The following is a 20,584-nucleotide window of genomic DNA, read 5'->3' as shown; positions in this document are numbered from 1 at the left end:
GTGTATGGAATGAGCTGCCAGAGGAAGTGGTGGAGGCCGGTACAATTGCAGCATTTAAAAGGCATCTGGATGGGTATATGATTAGGAAGGGTTTGGAGGGATATGGGCCGGGTGCTGGCAGGTGGGACTAGATTGGGTTGGGATATCTGGTCGGCGTGGACAGGTTGGACCGAAGGGTCTGTTTCCATGCTGTACATCTCTATGACTCTATGACTCTAAGTCAGATTTCAAACTGGGATCTGACTTGTCCAGTGGAAATATCAATTGATTTTATGACCGTTTGAGTTTTTAATATCCTTACTAAGTGATGCACTGTATTTTTTATTCATCTGAATTCATTTTTATGACATTAATAATTAATATATTGATTAAAACATTTGAAATTTAAAATATAAAGCTTCCAGGACTGCATGTTCCGAAGCATCCTGATGCATCATTTCTGCTTTGGTAGCAATTGCAAACTGGGCCATATTGTGCTTGAAATTGCAATGTAAACCAAAAAGTAAGCTATAGTTCAAGTTTCTACTCAACTAAATGCAAAGGTGCTAACATATGTCTTACATCTGTGTAAATGCATTTGCTTTCACTGAGTTAAAACTGAGCAACAAATTTGAGCAGTTTAATCAAATGTAATTGCTTATTTTACTTTCCTTACATTAAAAAGGATCTTCATTGAAAAATTTAAATTTATAAGCAGTTTCAGCTTTACATAGCTAAGAGCTAATTTTTCAAAAATTGTTCTCCCAGCATTTTAGAATAACTAAATTTTGTCAGTAACTAACATTTATTAGTTCCATCTGTACTCTCGGCAGTTTTATAATAAACTAGCTATTTTTCCATACTTGAAAGCATTTAAAATTCATCTTGTGGTGCCTCTACCTAAAAAAAACACTTAATTTGGACACTTAATCAATTCTGAAGAAGTGTCATACAGGATTTGAAACAATAACTCTGTTTCTCTCGAGAGAGATGCTGTCAGAGCTGCTGAGTTTCTCCAGCATTTTCTGTGTACTTAATGTAAAGAGCCTTCTTGAGTTGAAGGAAATTTGACACATTCATTTTTTGATTGCGGTGCAAGTAGAGATTCATGGCAGGGCATAGCATTCATTACAAATCCAGTTTCCTTAAATTGATGTTAAAGATTGCACTGAACGTAATTCATGTTTAAAGTTCCTCAACCTTTTATCTTGATTTTGCTAATTGCCAACATGCTCATTGTGTGAAGTGAAGAAAAAACTCTAGTCTGCATGAATGATCATTAAATGGCTTAAAATGCAACTTAAACACTTCAGAGGCAAACATAATGTGAGTTCAGAGTTCAGTCATTGATTACTCACATCAATATTCTGATGTTTGCATCCATGTTTATACTCCAACTACCCACAAGGATAATCAGAGGATTAATGATTTTCTAAGGAAATGTTTGTAAATTAATTTATTCATAGGACGTGGGTGTTACTGGCCGGGCCCAGCATTTATTGCCTATCCCTAGTTGTCCTTGGCAAGGTGGTGATGAGCTGCCTTCTTGAACTGCTGCAGTCCACCTGCTGTGCATTGACCCACAATGCCATTAGAGAGGGAATTTGTGGGAACTTGGAAGGAAGTAGAGCGGGGATTGGTTGGGAGAATATTTGATTTGATTTATTGTAGTTACGTGTACCTGAGTGCAGTGAAAAGCTTTGTTTGCAAGCAGTACAGGCAAATCATAGTGAACTAGGACATACAAATCAGAGGGTGCTTAGACAAAGTGAGGCAAGTTAGACAAAGAGCTGTGCAAACAAGATCAGTATTAACATGATCAACACAAGTTGAAATTAAGGAGTCCATTCATCTGTCTAATAGTGGCAGGGAAGAAGCTGTTTTTGAACCTGTTGGTGCATGTGTTCAAGCTTCTGTATCTTCTACCTGATGGAAGAGGTTGTAGGAGAGCATGTGGGAGTAAATGGATTGCTCCATCCAGCCAGCACTGAATTGAAGGGTGAATGGTCTCCTTGTGCAGCTTGAATGACTCGATAATTCTACAGACAGGAAATTTGGGAGTGCTTGGCAAAATTAGGGCAATTGCAAGTGTAATTATTTGATTTCACCCCGACAGTAAATGTGTTGCTCAGTGCCATTATCCTGCCTGACAGACTTTTATTTAATAGCACAGATTGATGTTAGCCATTCCAGGAATTGAATTGGAAATGCTGCCCCCCCCCCCCCCCCCGCCCCCAAATTGTGATGCTGTGCTTTCATCTGAGACAGCATGAATTTTAATGACAACGGCAGTCAAATAATGTTACAAAGAAATAGAAATTTCAGAAGAGGAGGAGATAAGTTGCCATCTGTGAATGTGTGATAAAATAACTGGAATTTAGCAGCTATGTTCCAATGCATTCCATGCCATGCAGAAATTCAGACTCTGTAAGAACAATCATGTTACATTTCAATAAGGCTTGTACTTTCACCTGCTTCTTCTTCAGCCCCACAAGGGATGTGCCATCATACTTCACCAGAGCAAGCTCTGTGATCTTGTTTGCTGACGTGTTTGGTAGCTATATGCTGACATTGTTGCAGCAAGCAATTTTGCTGCCTTCTGATGCTTTATGCCACGGAACTGTCATATGTACCAACAAACAAATAACAAAATGAGTTATTGGTGCCTGACACCATCACAGCAATTTTATAGTAAGCTGAGTAATTTCCTCTTTTAAAAGCTTTCAATTGTTCTGCAGAAGTTAGTAGCATGTTGGCAATATTAAAATATCTTGAACTGCAAAATGTGGCTGAATGCCAAGGAACAATGCAGTCGACCATGTTTTTTTTTCTTGCTAGTTAATTGGAATTAAAATTTCTGTTTGCCTTCAATTCAACCAGTAGATGGTGTAGTTTGTACAGGATAACACCTTTTTTGTCTCTAATTGCGGTGCCAGTATTGATTTCCACCTACAATTAGGGGCTGCTGCTGAATCTACAAATATATATGATCCCTTTGATTTTACCTGTCTTTGTGTTGTTTCAGTTTTTATCTTGCCCTTACTGTTGTAAAGTGTTACCGCAAAGCTTGGATTGCTGGATAGTTTAAGATGAACACAAGTAACATGATTCTTTTTTTAAGACAGTTGTCCACATTGTCTTCCCAGGTTTCTTTATTACTTCTTCGGTTTCAGAATGTTTTTTGTAAGTTGGTTGAATTTCCAGTACAAAGTTAAAAATCACACAACACCAGGTTAAAGTCCAACAGGTTTAAGTGCAAGCACACTAGCTTTCGGAGCGACGTTCCTTCATCAGGTGACACTATCACCTGATGAAGGAGCGTCGCTCCGAAAGCTAGTGTACTTCCAATTAAACCTGTTGGACTATAACCTGGTGTTGTGTGATTTTTAACTTTGTACACCCCAGTCCAACACCAGCATCTCCAAATCATGATATTTCCAGTAGTATGTTTACTTTTAATTTGCTTATGTCAGGTTCCAAATATGACACTCCCAGGAATTCTGACAGGTTTGGTGTTCTTGCTTTGGTCACTGGGAAGTTTCGGGGTACCGTGGGTTGTTATGTAAAAACCAGACCACTCTGCTCCTTGAAACCAATCCACTATTTAATTAGATCACGACTGATCTGTACCTTGACTCTTTTTACTGACCTGAGATTAATTTCCCATTGATTCCCTTAGCTAACAACAATTCCCTTCCATGGTTTTGCTCTTAACTTATCTTTATCCCTATATTTCTCTGTTCGACGCAGATATTCTGTCATTCCATCCTCCAGTGAAATGTTCTGGGGCGTTCTGCTGAAAATACCTCTCCAGGCCATTAGCTGGTGCAATTTCTGATTGGCACTAAAGGTGCAAGTCATTAAGATTACAACATAGATTAGATTACTTACAGTGTGGAAACAGGCCCTTCGGCCCAACAAGTCCACACCACCCCGCCGAAGCGCAACCCACCCATACCCCTACATTTACCCCTTACCTAACATTACGGGTAATTTAGCATGGCCAATTCACCTGACCTGCACATCTTTGGACTGTGGGAGGAAACCAGAGCACCCAAAGGAAACCCACGCAGACACGGGGAGAACGTGCAAACTCCACACAGTCAGTCGCCTGAGGCGGGAATTGAACCCGGGTCTCTGGCGCTGTGAGGCAGCAGTGCTAACCACTGTACCACCGTGCCGCCCGCACGGTGGTACAGTGTATATGTCTTGGTCTGAGCATCAATAAATGGACTGTTATAAGTTATTAATTTTCAGACTTTGCTAACTATTTGATCAATCTTGCAAAGTAAACAAAAGGAAAAGGAGCTAATGCTGGCATTATTAAAGGCAGTGATCAGTAACAGAGTCATAATAGTTATTTTAAATACAGATTTCAGAATTGTTTGAATTTTTGCTTTCTTTTAGATTGCATGTAGAAGTAAATAAACTTGCAATTCTGATGTTGAGTAAGGTAGCTCAGTGCCTTTTCTACAGTGCTGCTTGCTTTCAGTCTATGTCTGAGACTGAATATAAGCAGAGTTGCGCATCACATTTCATTGTGCGCAATATTCATAACCATATTTGATTTGCATTGTGGTGCAAAAATGTTTTAATCACTAAGTCAATTAATAACTGTTATTGAATTCTTTACAGTGGAAAGTGATTCTATTACCAAGAAAAGTGTGGTAATTGCTATCCTGTCATATATCAATGATGGAACTGTTGATGTACTGATTTCCAATCAATTTAATTACAAACCTTTGTCTGGCATATTTCACCAGGTGCAATTCTGTCCAAGAAGATAAAATATTTCATTATTTGTTATGAGCACCAGGGAATTGGTTTGTGCTTATTCTGATGATGTGGAAAGGAAAATTTAGAATTGATGGAAGAGAGGAGAGTTGGATTGTACTAGTAACAAAGTGATATTGTTACAACATTTAGTTCGTCTTTCATTGGTTTTAATTCCTTTCCCTCCACTCGAGTCTTTGACTCTTTCTTTGGATATATTTAAATATATGATTGAGTTAATACAGTTTGGACACTAGTCTTGAAGAAAATTGTTCTAACTATTTGATCAGTTCCACTCCAATAACTCCCAAACCCAGAGAGAAAGAGACATCTGTAATGGGACATTTAAACTCCATACATATAATACAGGAGTTCAGAGACCAAATAAAGTATTGTTAGCTCAGAAAGACTAACTCAGCACAACGCAGAGATTGAAATTTTGACCACCTTTGTTGGTATGCTTCATCTATTTGCTGGATAACCGCACAAAGTAATTGTAGTGTTTCTCAAATTCATTACCCCTCAATTGAGACATAATCCTTAGACACCTAGGGTCAGTGTGGAGTCAATGGGCCGAATGGCCTGCTTCCATATTGTAGGAATTATATGATTTCTATGATCCATCAATGCCAATTGTTTCAGGAAGGTGACAATCTGATGTTATTTGGAATGAACACACTAATATGGTTGGATGAAGAGGGAAGGGAGGAACCTTGTGTAACCACTAGCATGGATCAGATTGGCCAAATAACTTTATGTACTCTTTCAATAAAGTACAATTGCGAAATATTTGACATAGAAAAGCACAGTTGATTTTTTCCCAACATGAGACTATAATCTATTCATGCTCCTGCGTGACCACCATATCCTTCATTATTTCACCCTGTCTTTCGCTTGGTTTTATGTTAAAAAGTACATATGGATTCTTCATTAATTTCAATGGAAACATACCCACAGAATATCAACAAATTGGTTCTTCTCCTACTCACTAAAGTTTGACCCTCTCATCTCCAGTGGAAAAACATTTTGATTCTAAGATTCCCATTGGTTTAAGTCATTGTTTTGATCTGTGCCTGAAACTATGCACACATAACACTCCAGCTGCAGCTTAACTTCAAACTTTGTGCATGTCCAATGTTAGTTCCTTGTTCTTGTGTTCTGTATCTCAAGCTGAAAGATTCCACTTTATGCCTGTCATGTAAAGCACAGTATCTTTACATGAAGATGCCTCAGTTCCTTTCTGTCTTCAAGCACCATGCCCAAAGAGGTAACCAAGGACATCCATTTAATTTACTCGTGATTATGCTTCGCAAGGTTTGTGCAGTGATTCACTGATTCTTTCTGCAGGATAGTTGACTAGGGGACTCTCTCACTTTTATGGCCTGCCATTGGGTAAAACAAATGATATGTATACATGTTCCATGGCTAATAAGTCCAGGAATGGGAATTGAACCCAGAACCTCTGGCCCACAATCTGTTCCGCCACGCCTTTCTCAATTCCTGCAGTTCTCTTCAAATATGAGTCCTTAAATTGTACTTCCATTCCTTCTTCTTGGTTTCAAGATGCATTGTTTAATATTGCTCAAAATTGAACTGCAGCCTGCCACCTATTTGCTCAGCCTGCTAGGCCACCCTTGCCCTGCTGCTGCATCCTCCCCCAATTTTATATCATTATATTTTAAGCCTCCATTTTAAACCGGAGACAAATTCTTTATGTTTTGAGGGGCATTGGTGCTGGGAGAGTGTTGGGAATCTCAAAAGAATAGATTTGTGTGAAAATGTATCAACAGATCTGAATGAGAGAAGTTTTAATGGATGGGGGACACAATGTGTGCAACTTCACACCTGATGGACAGGCATTTTATATTTATTCTATTTTTTGAGAACATTTGATGCTGATAATTATTATTTCTGGGCATAAAATATACATGAAGTGCCGAGCAGCCTGTGGTGCAGTTTTAGTCACATAGCTACATAGGTTGGTCGGATATAGCTGGACAATCAGGAAGTCAATTGTATATGTAGCACTTCAGAGTGATTCATATTGCTTTCTTTTAAAAGCTCTATCTTTGTGTCTCTCCTTATTTATCTTGCTTGCTGCTGCTTTCTCTTGGGATCGTCCCAGATCTGTGGAGGTTCAAGAATGGAACCAGAAGCAAGATTGGAAGTAAGGGGTGGATACCTAATGGGGCATCGTGGGATTTATCAGCTACCTGGAGAGCTGGCATTTTGCCTTTTCCATGGAAGGCTTGCCAACTATAAGCCAATCAGGCAGTCCCCTGCCAATAGCACCAAGACCCCAATGACAGAGGCTACCCTCCACCTCAGCAAGAGCTAATTGGGCGTCAACAGCTCTCATGGGAAGACCGTAGCCACTGCTGGGAGGGAACCCTTGAAGTGTTGTAGAGTTGTGAAGGACATAGGATAAAGCTCAGAGATAGAGGTAGGTTTTCTGGTTATAGGGAGATGAGGGGCAGGGCCCCCTGCCCAAAGTCCAGTCCCTCAATCAAGCACACACTGACTGCCCTTGATGGAGGGGATCCCTACCCACAAGGAAAACTGTGAGTTGACTAACCATCAGCAGGACTGCAGCTGCATCACATTGTCTAGACCAACCAACAACTGCATTAATCCACTGGTGCTGGAATGAAGCCCTTAACTGGTCATTTAAGGACCACAGTTGGCAGGAGGATGGTAAGGTTGCCCATAGACCTACCTGTCCAGAATGTAACTCCACTGGCATATCAAATTGAGTGCCCTTGCCCTTTCAAGCTGAAAGCTCTGTAGGAGCAGTAGATTCTGTGGTATCCTGGTCTGATCTTAACTCTTGGGAGTCTTGCCGCAGGTGAATGAACATTGGCGGCAGTGGCGAACAAATGATGATCAACTTAGTGACAACTCAGAAGGGGCCGAGATTTTCCAGGAGTCAGAGCATGCTGAGTACACAGCCGAGCAGATTATTGGTAGCTCCTAGTCCAATTGGTGCCTCTGTGAGGCTGAAGGAATGCACCTACAGCTGCAATAAATCCTCTGGAGCTCCTTCCACTGCACTCCAGTGGCGTTGCTCGCTTTGGATTTTTTTACCATCGTGTTTTATTCCTGTTTCCATTTTGAAGCATTGCCCGTCCTGCGTGATTAATCCTCACCTCCCCCTGGGAGGTGCCAACCATTCATACTATCAGGGCTGACAGTCCCTTCATCCTTAACTGGATGGCAAACATAGAAGACAGGCTGGGACCTTTTTCCCTGGAGCATACAAGGCTGATGTGTGACTTACAGAGGTTTATAAAATCATGATAAGGTAAATAGTCAAGGTCCTTTCCCCAGTGGAGGGGAGTCCAAAAGTAGAGGACATAGGTTTAAAGTGAGAAGGGAAAAATTTAAAAGGGACAACTCTTTCACGCAGACGGTGGTGCATGTATGAAATTAACTGCTAGACGAAGTGTCAGAGGCATGTACAATTACATCATCAAAAGACATTTGGACTGGTATATGGATAGGAAAGGTTTAAAGGCCAATTGCAAGCAAATAGGATTAGTTTAGATTAGATAATCCACAGTGAGGAAACAGGCCATTTAGCCCAACAAGTCTACACTGACCCTCTGAAGAGTAACCCACCTAGGCCAATTTCCCTCTGACTAATGCACCTAGCAGCATGGGACAATTTAGCATGGCCAATTCACCTAACATGCACATCTTTGGACTCTGGGAGGAAAACTGGAGCACCCAGAGGAAATTCATGCAGACACGACAAGAATGTGCAAACTCCACACAGTCACCCAAGGTGGGAATCAAACCTGGCTCCCTCACACTGTGAGGTAGCAGTGCTAACCACTGAACCATCTTGTCGCGCGCCCCCCCCCCCCAATTTAGGAAACCTGGTGAGTATGGATGAGTTTGGCCTGTTTCAGTGCTATGTAACTGCATGACTTTAAGTGGTGAATTAGGAGGCTGTCTCACCCCCACCATCCCCAACACCAAGCAACGTATGTTGGTGTGTGCACACTTTAGATTCTTGCAGACTTCCAGGACTCAGAAATGGTCTTGACTCCTGAAAATCAATGTTAGTCAGAGATTTGAGCCCTTTGTTTGCATGATAATCTGGTTCTAGTTAAAAATCACACAACACCAGGTTATAGTCCAACAGGTTTAATTGGAAGCACCAGCCTTCAGAGTGCTGATCCTTCATCAAGTGGTTGTGGAGGACACAATTGTAAGACACAGAATTTATCACAAAAGTTTGCAGTGTGATGTAACTGAAATTACACATTGAAAAATACCTTGTTTGTTTGTTGAGTCTCTTATCTGTTAGAATGACCATGCTAGTTTCACTTCTTTCATATGTAAATCACGAAACTCTTTTTAAAAGTTACTTGTAACAATTGGTCTCAGCCCAGATAGGATGTTGAATGTGTTAACCCCCTGTGTTCTGTTGTCTGTGCCATAATGTTTAGACTGATTCTAATCTAAAAAATGAGCTAACAGAGTCTTACATGGATTCATGCAGTTTTTGAGCATAGTACAATGTAACTCTGCAAGTACAAATTCACCCCACAACTGTATATGTGTAAATGTGCATGTGGGTTCTGGTTGATTGCTTCTCTCTCTTGTGTCTGTGATTCTGTCTTTCTCTGGTCTTTCTACAGGTGTGTGTGTGTGTCTGTACCACAGTGAGAGTCATTGTGTATGTGTGGGACTATCCCCCAGTGAGTGTCTGTGTGTGTTGTGAGCTGTACACCACTGAGGGTCAGTGTGTGTGTGTGTGTGTGTGACTTGCACAAAGTCAGAGGAACTCTTCCAACTGTATGTCATTATCTTATTGTAAACATTGTCCACGATTTGGTTAGTGCTTCAAAGGTGGGTTTACTCTGGCAGAATCCATCTCAACAATGTGATAACAATGCTCCACAACCAAAATGTCAAAGTGAATATGATGGCTGGAGCACACAAATTGGGCACAGTGTTCTTACTTTCGGAAGAAAATATTCGACACAGTTTAACTGCCAAAACGCCAAAAAAAAGTCGCATCAAGTTTGGAAAACATACAATTTCCTGTTTCACGAACACTTTGAAAGTATAACTTCTGGATGAGCAAATGAAATTTTTGGATTGAAACTATTGTTCAGGCAATTGATCTGAAGCCAATGTTGTTTTCTGATTAATAGTAAGAGAGTATTGCAAATGCTGGTTATCTGAAATAAAAACAAAAAAGCCCTGGAGAAGCTCAGAAGATCTGGGCAGCATCTGTGAGAAAAACAGAGTAAACATTTCAAGTCCGAAATGCTCTTTGGAGCAGAAAAGTGTTGGTTTTTTGTGGTAGAAAAATGGGGAAGGAACAAAAGTTCCCTGAATGAACGTGAAAGGGAGTCTTATTAATAGTTGTCGAACATACATATAAATTAAAGATAGATATTAATAGCAGAAAATAGATCAACAAAAGTATGCAAACAAGACATTGGGGAGGTAATGGGATGGTTATGGGGTTCTAATCAAAATGGAGGACAGTCGTAGCTTACGTTCTCACTTTGAGTTCTGAAGGCTGTAAAGTCGTTAGATGGAAACAGTGAGGTTGTTCCTCCAGCATTCATTGGTCATTGCTAGAAGACTACACAAGATTTGGGGCAAAAATGGCAGCGAGACGTACTTAAATGGCAAGTTGTAGGAAGATCATATCCATTTCTGCATGCAGCGTTTAGGTGTCCTGCAAATCAGTCATGCAGTCTGCATTTGGTTTTGCTATTGTAATTAGGCTGCACTGTCAGTGACAAATATTGGAGTCCAGATTGAAATAAATACAAGTAAATCAATATTTCCCTGAAAGATGTGCTTGCGGCTTTGGACGAGTTAAGAGGCAAGTGTTACACTTCTTGAGTTTGCATGGGAAAATGCCATAGAGGGTGAGGAAGTGTTGGGAGTTTACAGTGGAGGTATCGTGATGGGAACATTCTCAGCAGAATACTGACAGTGTTTGGTGGTCGAATCTTGCTTGAGGTGATGGAAAAGGCAGATGAAAAACCATGGATTGCAGAGGCTGGTGGAACAGAAAGTGAAGTCAAGAGGACTCCTATCATTGTTCTGGGAGGGAGCTGTAAATGTGAGGAAAGAAGTATGCGAAATGGGTCAGACGCAGCTGAGGGCCCTGCAAATCACAGCAGTGGAGAAATCTTTGGTTTAAGAAGAAGGAGTACATTGTCAGAAGGACGGCTGTGGTTGATAGCATTATCAGAACAGATGTGACAGGGATGGAAAAAAATGGGAATATAGAATGATGTTCTGATGGGAAATAGAATGTGAGGAAGTCTCATCAAGGTAACTGCAAAAGATGATGCATTTATTGTGGATATTAATGGAGAAACCATCCCTAGAAATGGAAACAGAGAAGTAAAGGAAAGGAATAGGCAGAGATAGACCAGAAGAAGGTCGGAAGGATGCTATTTTTGTTGTTTTGTCAGTCACTAAACCAACAAAAAACCAGAGAATTCCATTCTTGAGCTGGCGTGTTCACAATAACAAAGTACTTAATAAAAGTTTAAGATTTGCTGGCCAGGTGTGAGTGAAAGGGCCATAAACAATTTCACACCTCAATCATGACAGAAACCTGAGGAGAATCAAATTAAACTCATCACCTGATATCTCAGTTTAATGCTAAGAAAAGTGAAGGAACCCTTACGGTCCCCTCAAGTATCAGGGGAATCTTGGGTGAATGTGAAAGTAGAACAACATTCTACTGAGATCTTCAGACTTAAAGAATAAGTGTTCACAAAATATAGTGTAAGGTTGATAGTATTTGCTTTGTTTCTATCTCATAGACTAAAGAGTATTTTGTTAAAAACACAACACCTCATAGCATGAATCTTTGCATTGGTAATAAGAAGCTGGAATTCCTTATAAAAGTTCACTTTTATCCTTGAAGTCATAACACTTTGTAGATGAAGGACCTCCATTTAAAGAGCACCTTCCACAACCGTTCACAGTGTGTTACTGTCAGCATATTTTGTTTTCCAGAGCTTGAAGAATAAACATATGATAGATACCCAATTTGAGAACAGTGAACTCCCACAAATGGCAATGTGATAACGACCAGGTAATCTGTTCTTGTGCTGTTAATTGAGAAATAGATGTTGACCATGACACCAGCAATAGTTTCCAAGTGTTTATTCAAAATAGTGACATGATACCCTTTTACCATGGTACCCTACTTGGGTAGGAAGTTGAGGCCTAGGGTTAACAGATCATCGGAAGGATTGCTAAAAAGCATGAAAAGCATGAATAGCTAGTATTATAAAATTTCACAGCTAGCCACAAGAGGAGACATTGAGTTGATGACTGAGTTTTAAAGAATTAGGATGTAGACAAAGATCTGGGGAGGGAATCCAAACATTTATGACTTTGGATGCTGAAGACAGAGTGGCCAACAGGCCGAATCAGAGAAGTGCAGAGATCACAAATGTGTGCAGGTCTGTAAGATTACAGAATAGAGACAGTGAGAGATAGAGAGATATAGACAAGGAAGAATATCAACACAAGGAAAAGCATTTTGACTCGGAGGTCCACATGGTCTGGACACTGACATAAGGTCAGCTTAGATTCTTGCCTGTGATTGTTGCACAGCAGTGCCTGGATATGCACTTATGTAGAGGTCAGGTTGGACAGCATTTGTATTGGTCTCAGGTGTGATGTCTCCCTGATTGAGCACCTTTCTAATATTTGCTGTCAGGTCTCCAACATGAATAATGGCCAGATGGCTGAGAGAGCAAATGGAGGCCAATATCTACACAAGCTTCCTCCATAAAATAACTTGCAGTTTAAAGAAATTAGGGCAGATGCAAAAATCTGTAACAGAAAGAAATTATAAAGAAAATTTGGAATTATTTCTCTCTGACGTAACAGCTGAGGTCAGTCTCCTCCAAAGCATGCTTCAGAATATTGTAAGCTTCTGCTTTGTGGCTCAGTCTCTACTCCACGATAGACCAGGAGCTAACAGCAAAATATGTTCCTCACCCTAGACTAAGAGGGCTAATGCTGATTTTTGAACATTCCTATCACCACAGTATATGATGTCAGCTTTTATTTTATAAAAAAATGAAAATTTATTGGTGACAGATCACAACAATGAATGTTGTTTGCTATAGAGTTTGTTTGTGAGAACGTGAAAGATGCTATGACTTAAACTTGTTTTCTTGTTTACAAAATATGATCTGATGCTGAACTTCGAAAATTTCAAATCTCATGAGACATTACATTCTTTAGATAGCTGTTGGATATTTGATAAAAGATAAGCAATGTGTGTGTGATCTATGATGTTCCTGTGTTAGTATCCTTAATGAGTAACTTGAGTACTAATGAGTTGGGTTTATGTCTTCACTTTACTTTCAGTGGTCCAAAATGTCCTTCTCAACATATAGATCAGCACAAATATGATTCTTTGCAGCAGCACACGGATATTTGAATGCAATATTTTTTGTATAAACTTTAATGTTTAGACTTAGTGTGAGAATGTTGCATTGAAAGTTGGTTGCACACCTGAAGTATCATTACTTCATAATAATTGCATGACCCCAAGAGGAACTCCAACTCAAAGAGTTAATACAATCCACAGGTGAACTATTCTCCTGTGGAAAGGTGCAGACTAATCACTTGCTGAGCAGCTGGTTGTGTTTTATTAATCTGTATGCAATAGATTTGTCTGTGTTAGAGGCTATTTGACTCAGTGCCTTTTCATCATGCTACAGTTCCAGCTTTTCTTTGTGTTGCTCCTTCTCTAATAGAGACAAAACTCTGAGGAAAAATTGCAGAAGTTGAAAAAAAAATCAGTGTTGAGGCAAATTAAAGACCTCACAACACAAGACAGGCATCAATGGACAGGTTAACAAGTCAACCTTTTAATCGCACTCTCCTACAGGAAGTCAATACAAATTAAGACTTGTTCTCTACCTGTACTGTGCAGTTTGCTTCAACTAATGACAGCTGAAATAACTGATCAAAATAGCTTGGTGTCAACAGCAACAGTGGAAAATAGAACAATTTTGAGATAATTTTGACTGGAGATGATTTATTCTCCTGAATCTTTTAGAAGCGCTGTCTGCTTATACCAGAAAATGGATACTGCTTTCCTGTAATTCAGCACCAGTTATACAAGGCCTGAGTTCAAGATATATGGGCCCACCTGCTGGCTTTTAGAATGTCTATGCATGTCGGCAATTTACCCCCCAGGCTACTAATTATTTTGTACCATAGGAATAAGAAACTGTTGATGAGAAACTGTTCCTTTAGTATTTTCTTTTGGGCTTTAAGAGTTCACAAGCTGGTGATGTGATTCTGCTACCATTCTTCAAGTCCCTTTACACTGCCGGAGAGCTTGGATATTGTTCCTGCATTAGGAAACTGAGGCATTTTGTAGTATCTGGCAGGCATTGAAATTCTCCCATGCAAATTAAACCCTGCCAGGAAGAAAGTGTGCTGACTTGGCCTGTCAGCCAATAAGAGGCAGATGCCTGACACCTACTGTGGTTCCAGCAGTAAGCTTGCCATGATATTGACGTAAGGGGAAAGGCAATTGCTCTCTTACAACATTACATCTTTTCAAGACTGGCAGCAATTTTTGAAGTGCAAAACAGCTTAAATCCAAATTAATTTTGAGCTTCCAGCTTGCAACTGAGTGTTTATAAGTTTTCATTGCAATCTTTTTAAGGCATAAATGTTTGTGTTATCATTACAGCAGATAAGCCATTTTCTAAGTATGCTCCCGTCTATACACAAATGCATCCTGATTTGGATATACATCACTATTCCATTGTCATTATTGTTTACATGTTTTGGAAGTTCCCTTCAACAATGTTGGGGATTATCATTGCCACAAGGGCTATAGTGAGTCAAAAGAGAGACTCACTGTTGGGTTTTATGGTTTTCCATGCAGCATATATCACAGAATCAGACTTGCAATGAGTCAGATAGCTAGAAGATTTCAAACAACTATGTACACTAATACATCATCTCAAACTTATGTATACAGTCTGGAAAATATCAATTGCAAATTTGCAGAAAGAATTTTGTGTGTGATGATAGTTTCTCTTGACTGTTGAGTTGTTGGAATTGACACAAGTTGAACAGTTGATCAAGGTCCTTATTGATGGTGGGCCAACAGACGGATTTATGCCAATCTGTTTGCACTTTTCTGCACCCATGCGACTTGTGAGTATGTGATCAAGCAAATCTCAATGTGATCGTTTGGGAGAGCTGCAAGATTGCCTTTCAAAATTACATTCATATTGAGTCCTAGTTTGTCTTTGAATGACCAGAGACTGTGTTTTGCTCAGAGGCTTGTTGAATGTGTTCAGACCGTCCACTAATGATGATTTTCTTGAGACATAACTAAGATGAGGTAAACATCATCAGATGTAACTTGTTGAATTTGCTCTGCTTTGCTGTGACCAAAGTGAATGAGATTCATGCGGAGACTGTCTTCAAACCCTGTTTTACCAAGATCCAGTTGTAAGCCTGCAGAAATATCTCTTTTCTTAGCAGGATTTGGAAATCAGCTAAGACCATCAGCAATAGTCATTAGTGAGCCTGGCTTTTATTGAACTTCAAAATCCTATCCCTGGATCTTTAAACTGAGGGATATAGTTAATGAGGTGGACCTGTGAGAGATTTTTGACATGGCGTTTCCAACAGTTTGAAGACAGCACAAATGAGTAAATACTTGATGGATAACTGTGTGTGGAATCTTTGAATTCCATAAACAGAGGTGAAAGTTTCCCTTCGCATGTTGGAGTAGTTTGCCTGAGCTGTCGTAAGGACTTTTGAACCAACTCAACTGGTTTCTCATCGTGTAACAGGCATTATTCAAAGCCTTTATCAGATGCATTTATTTCTAAGTGAGTAAGCATGGGGGATTATAATGCGGAGGAATATATTTGTTGGAAGATAAAGTATTTTTGAGAAGTTGAAAGCTATTTTGGTGATCTTCCTATCACATAGTATATATTTGTGGAGCAAATCTCAAAGAGGTGACATTTTGCTTGCAACATTTGGAATTCCAGGATTTTGACCCAGCAACAGTCAAGAAATAGTGATGTGTTTCTAAGTCAGGCTGGTGAATAGCTTGGTGGGGAACTTGCAGGTGCTAGTATTCCCATGTATCTGCTGCCCTCGTCCTTTGACATGGAAGTGGTAGTGGGTTTGGAAGCTGCTGTCTGAGGATCTTTGGTGAATTTCTGCAGAGTATCTGGTAGACAGTATACACTGCGGCTACTGGATATTGGTGGTCAAAGGAATGGATGTCTGTGGATGTGGTGTCAATCAAACAAACTGCTTTGTCCTGGATGGTGTCAAGCTTCGTGAGTGTTGTTGGAACAGCAACCATCCAGGCAGGTGGGAAGTATTCCATTACACTCCTGATTGCATCTTGTAGATGGTGGACAGGTTTTGGAGAGCCAGTTATTCACTTAAGTATTTCCAGCCTCTGACATGCTCATGTAGTCACTGATTCCATAGCAGATCATGTCAAGTTACTGGTCAATGGTAACTCTATTAAGAGTCAACAAAGATAACACCATTGAATGTCAAGGGGCAGTAGTTAGATTGGCTCTTATTGGAAATGGTCATTGCCTGAAATTTGTGGGGCATGAATGATACTTACTATTATACTTGGATATTGGCCAAACCTTGTTGCATTTGGACATGGACTGTTTTAGTATTGAGGACTCATGAATGTTGCTGATCATTATGCAATCATCGGTGAACATCACCTCTTCTTACCTTATCATGGAGGGAAAGTCATTGATGAAACAGCTGAAGATGTTTGGGCCTAGGAAACTAACCTGAAAAGATCCTGTAGAGATGTCCCAAAGCTGGGAAAATTGAATTCCAACAACCACAACCATCTTCCTATGAGTCAAGTATGACTCCAACCAGCAGAGAGTTTTCCACCAATACCCATTGATTTCAGTTTTTCTAGGGCTCCCTGATGCCACAGTTGGTTGAATGTGGCCTTGATGTCAAGGGCTGTCACTCTCACCCCACCTTTATATACATTGTTCAGTCTGTCTGTATATGTAGAGTGCCACCTTTCTTCGAACTGTATGTATTGGAGTTGCACTTGTCAGTGTAATGCTCAACTTTGCAAATGATGTTGTTTTGTGTGAAGGAATCCAGTTCCAGTTTAAATTCATGCAATCGTGAATTCTGTACTTGTGGGAAAGTTGGATACTGAGTTGGACATGATTTTTTAGATGTAAGATTACATTGCCTTTAAAGTTAATAATAGAATCAAACCTATCAGAGTAAAAACTAATCAGGTCTTGAGTAGACTTGTTGCTTCAGTCGAGAGTCTTTAGTGATAGAACTGATGTATTGTTACCTTATGGATTGTGATGACATTTCTGTGATGCTGGTGAATTAATGATGGAAGGTCTCACATGTAAATGGTTTCCAGTGTTCATCCTCAGGTCCATTTAAAGACAAATACTGCTAATACATGGAATGTTGCATCTATTGCAAATAAATTGGTATGACTGGACTGCACCATGTTGTCCTGGTTTCCTCATGTAAGTCTTATGAAAAGTGTATATTTGCATTTGTAACAGTGTCAGTCATAGTATGTATCCCATGTTGTCTATTCCTCTCTGAGTATCGCACTTGGAGAGAAGTGAAAACTTTAGACTTTGTAATAACATCCTTGCGGCATGTCATGCTGGTTGTATGTATTGTGCGATTGCAGACTGCAAGCACTGTTGCAGTTATCTCTTGTACACTATTGACATGCTTGCCTCCATGAATGGATATTTGAAGCTTCTTTAGCATTGTTCCTTGGTGACCCGACTTCACATGATGTTGTAGAGCATTATGTTGTAGTTGGGGTTTTTCTGAGCACTTGGACTTCTTACACATGTTAATCTAATATCTTCTTGTGAACCATAACTTGCATGTGTCACAAAACACAGGACAATGTTTTGGTAGATAATACAACCAACATTTTATACAAGTTTTAGATATTTTACTGGCCTCATTGCTCGTTACACTAGTTGCTGCACAACATCAAAAGATGCTGCTCTCTTGCTTTGATTGCTTTGAACTTGCACACTTCTTCTAACAATATGTCAATGGTATATTCTTCAGGTTTGTCCAGAAGTACCTTATGGAAATATTTGATCAGTGCTGAGGCAATGACCATATCCATCAATCTTTCAGCTACATGGTGAAGTCACATTAAATACTTGTTTGATGTCTGTTTATGAACGGATCAATATGGTTACCTGACTATCACTATGCACTCAAGCCGGTAAGTCCTGAATTTCATTCTGACTTTATTTTCATTTTCTCGGACTTAGAAAATCTGGATCTTTGCATTCATCATTGAAAATGCTACAGAATTGAATTCTTTATCCCTCCATAGCCCAAAGCTGCAAGATGTTTGACAACCTATCTTGACATGATGTTTTGGTCAAGGAAGTAAGGATTCGTTCTTACCTGAATAATTAGCGTTCAGATTGGAGGTCACTGGAATAGCATGCTAAGTTCAGATATTTGCTTTCCATTTTTATTGTGCTGCTTTGTGTTCTTAGACTTTATTGGTGTACAGAGTGTCTGTATTCTGGTATAATGCTTCATTTATTTTGTGTTCTCTTCTTTTTTTTGTTTCTTTTGTAAGTTTAAAAGTAACACGTTCATGCGTGTGTGAGAGTTTCAGTGAAATAGAAAGAGTCATGATATAATCTAATTGTCTTTTCGACATTTGCTCAATAAGATGACACCCACCAGTACCTTCTCATGGCAGCTAGGATTGGGCAATATATGTATTTTATTTCTATCATTGTCAACATCCTAATGAACGTTTTTTCAAAAATCACAGAAACAAAGTAAGTGGAATAATTTGCAAAATGTTCTTTATTCCATATCACAGATTGAGACAGAACATCACCTTGCAACTTATTAGTTGAAAATATGGCCTGAAGCAGATTCTATCCCAGATCTTCCCTGAAACCTTCAGTTTGTAGAGGCTTATGTCAAAATCTGATCATTTTTGACAGAGTTAGTCAGTATTTGTATGTATCATCTAACTTTATCTCTAGATAGAGACAAATTTCAGATTCTATGCATTTGTATTCAGATCAATATTTTCCAACACTAGCTCTTTGATTATTCAAATCTTCTCTCTCTTTGCTTGAAATCTACTGCTTTAGTTACAATTAGATTACTCGAAAAACACCACTGCTATCATTACCAGCACTAAGAAGCATCAGCTCTTAACATATGCAATTCTAATTATATAACAAGATGTGGAAGAAACACTTGTTAATCCAGTAAGTTTTCAGTGCTTTATTCTAAAAGAATAGTCAAGAGGCATTGCAGCTTTGTGTTAATTAATCCTAAAGAACAGAGTGGAAAATGTAATTGGGTACCAAGTTGGCCATATTGAACAAAGGAAGTTGCATTATAAGAAAAAAATAATAACGGAAAACTGAAAATGGATAATCAGTTCATCAGCATTTCATTGAGCCATACAATCCCTACAGTGTGGAAACAGGCCATTCAGACCACCAAATCCATCCTGACCCTCCCTACCCTATCCCTTCAACCCTGCTTTTCTCGTGGCTAACCCCCCCTAGCCTGCACATCTCTGGACACTATGGGCAATTTAGCATTGCCAATCCGCCTAACCTGCATATCATTGGACTATGGGGGGACATCCACCCACAAAGATAACCTCCACAAAGACAGTTGCCCAAGGGTGGAATCAAACTGGCCTCCCTGCTGCTGTGAGGTAGTAGTGCTAACCATTGAGCCACCATGCAAGCCCTTATTTGAAGGCTGAAAAGAGAGTTCACTACTTTATGTGTGAATTCTTTATCAGAACTGGAGGACAAATAATTCTTTAGGCATGGTTAAAATACAGGAGAAGGGCAAACCAACAATCTCATCAAGACTCCAATTGTGACCTCTTGAACATTTCTGATGTTAATCGCTCCACCAGTGGAGATCATGGCTTCAGTTGACTGGTCCTCGATTTTGGAATCCACTTCTTGAACCTCACTGCCTCTTTCCTGCTTTCTCCTCATTGAAAATGTTTCTCAAATCCTATTTCCCTGACCTTGTGAAGTTCATGTAAAGTGTTTTGCTGTAAAAGGCACTACGCAAATGCTTGGTTTTTTTTGCGACAGATTGTTTTATATCAAGGAAGTAATGTCAAGGCATTAAAAAAAGGAAAATAACTGAAAACTAAACAGGCATGGTGACTATAAAACACAGGGAAGATACACAAACAGAAGCACACTAAAAATGGGAAGTGATGTAAGGGTGAGTGCGAGACGATGAAGATTCAAACTTCAAAAGACAATGTTCAAAGTAGCAGAGTGTCCAGGAGGAAATGGAACTTCAGGGCTGAATTGCTCATTCTATTGCCTAAGCCCAGCACACTAAACTTTATTGGAGGGTCTGTTGTCATGAGGCCTAGTAAGATTTTCTGACATTTCATATCAAAATTGCAGCATTGATTACCAGCCCCACCTCTATGGTAGCAATCATTTCAAATTTCTACCCCTTCTTACTACCCACCCTTTACCACATTCAGTAGATATCCACCTTGATGATGCACCACACTTAACACATCACAGTGCACCCTGACAAGCATTGACATTCGCAAGTTGACTTGCTCATTGATGGATGTATCCGCATGATATTGTAGAAGAGGATGATGACACTGTGATTCACTGCCAGAAGTGACCGCACTATCAGACTCTGTCAGCCTGGTCTGAGAATGCTGTCTAGTTCAGTTCTGTGTCTAGAGTACAGAGGAATGACCAAAAGCAAGATCATTGACCTTCTCTGACAG

The sequence above is a fragment of the Chiloscyllium plagiosum genome, chromosome 35, assembly GCF_004010195.1.
Source record: "Chiloscyllium plagiosum isolate BGI_BamShark_2017 chromosome 35, ASM401019v2, whole genome shotgun sequence".
In the NCBI taxonomy this organism is placed as follows: Eukaryota; Metazoa; Chordata; class Chondrichthyes; order Orectolobiformes; family Hemiscylliidae; genus Chiloscyllium; species Chiloscyllium plagiosum.
This window is presented reverse-complemented; position numbering follows the sequence as displayed.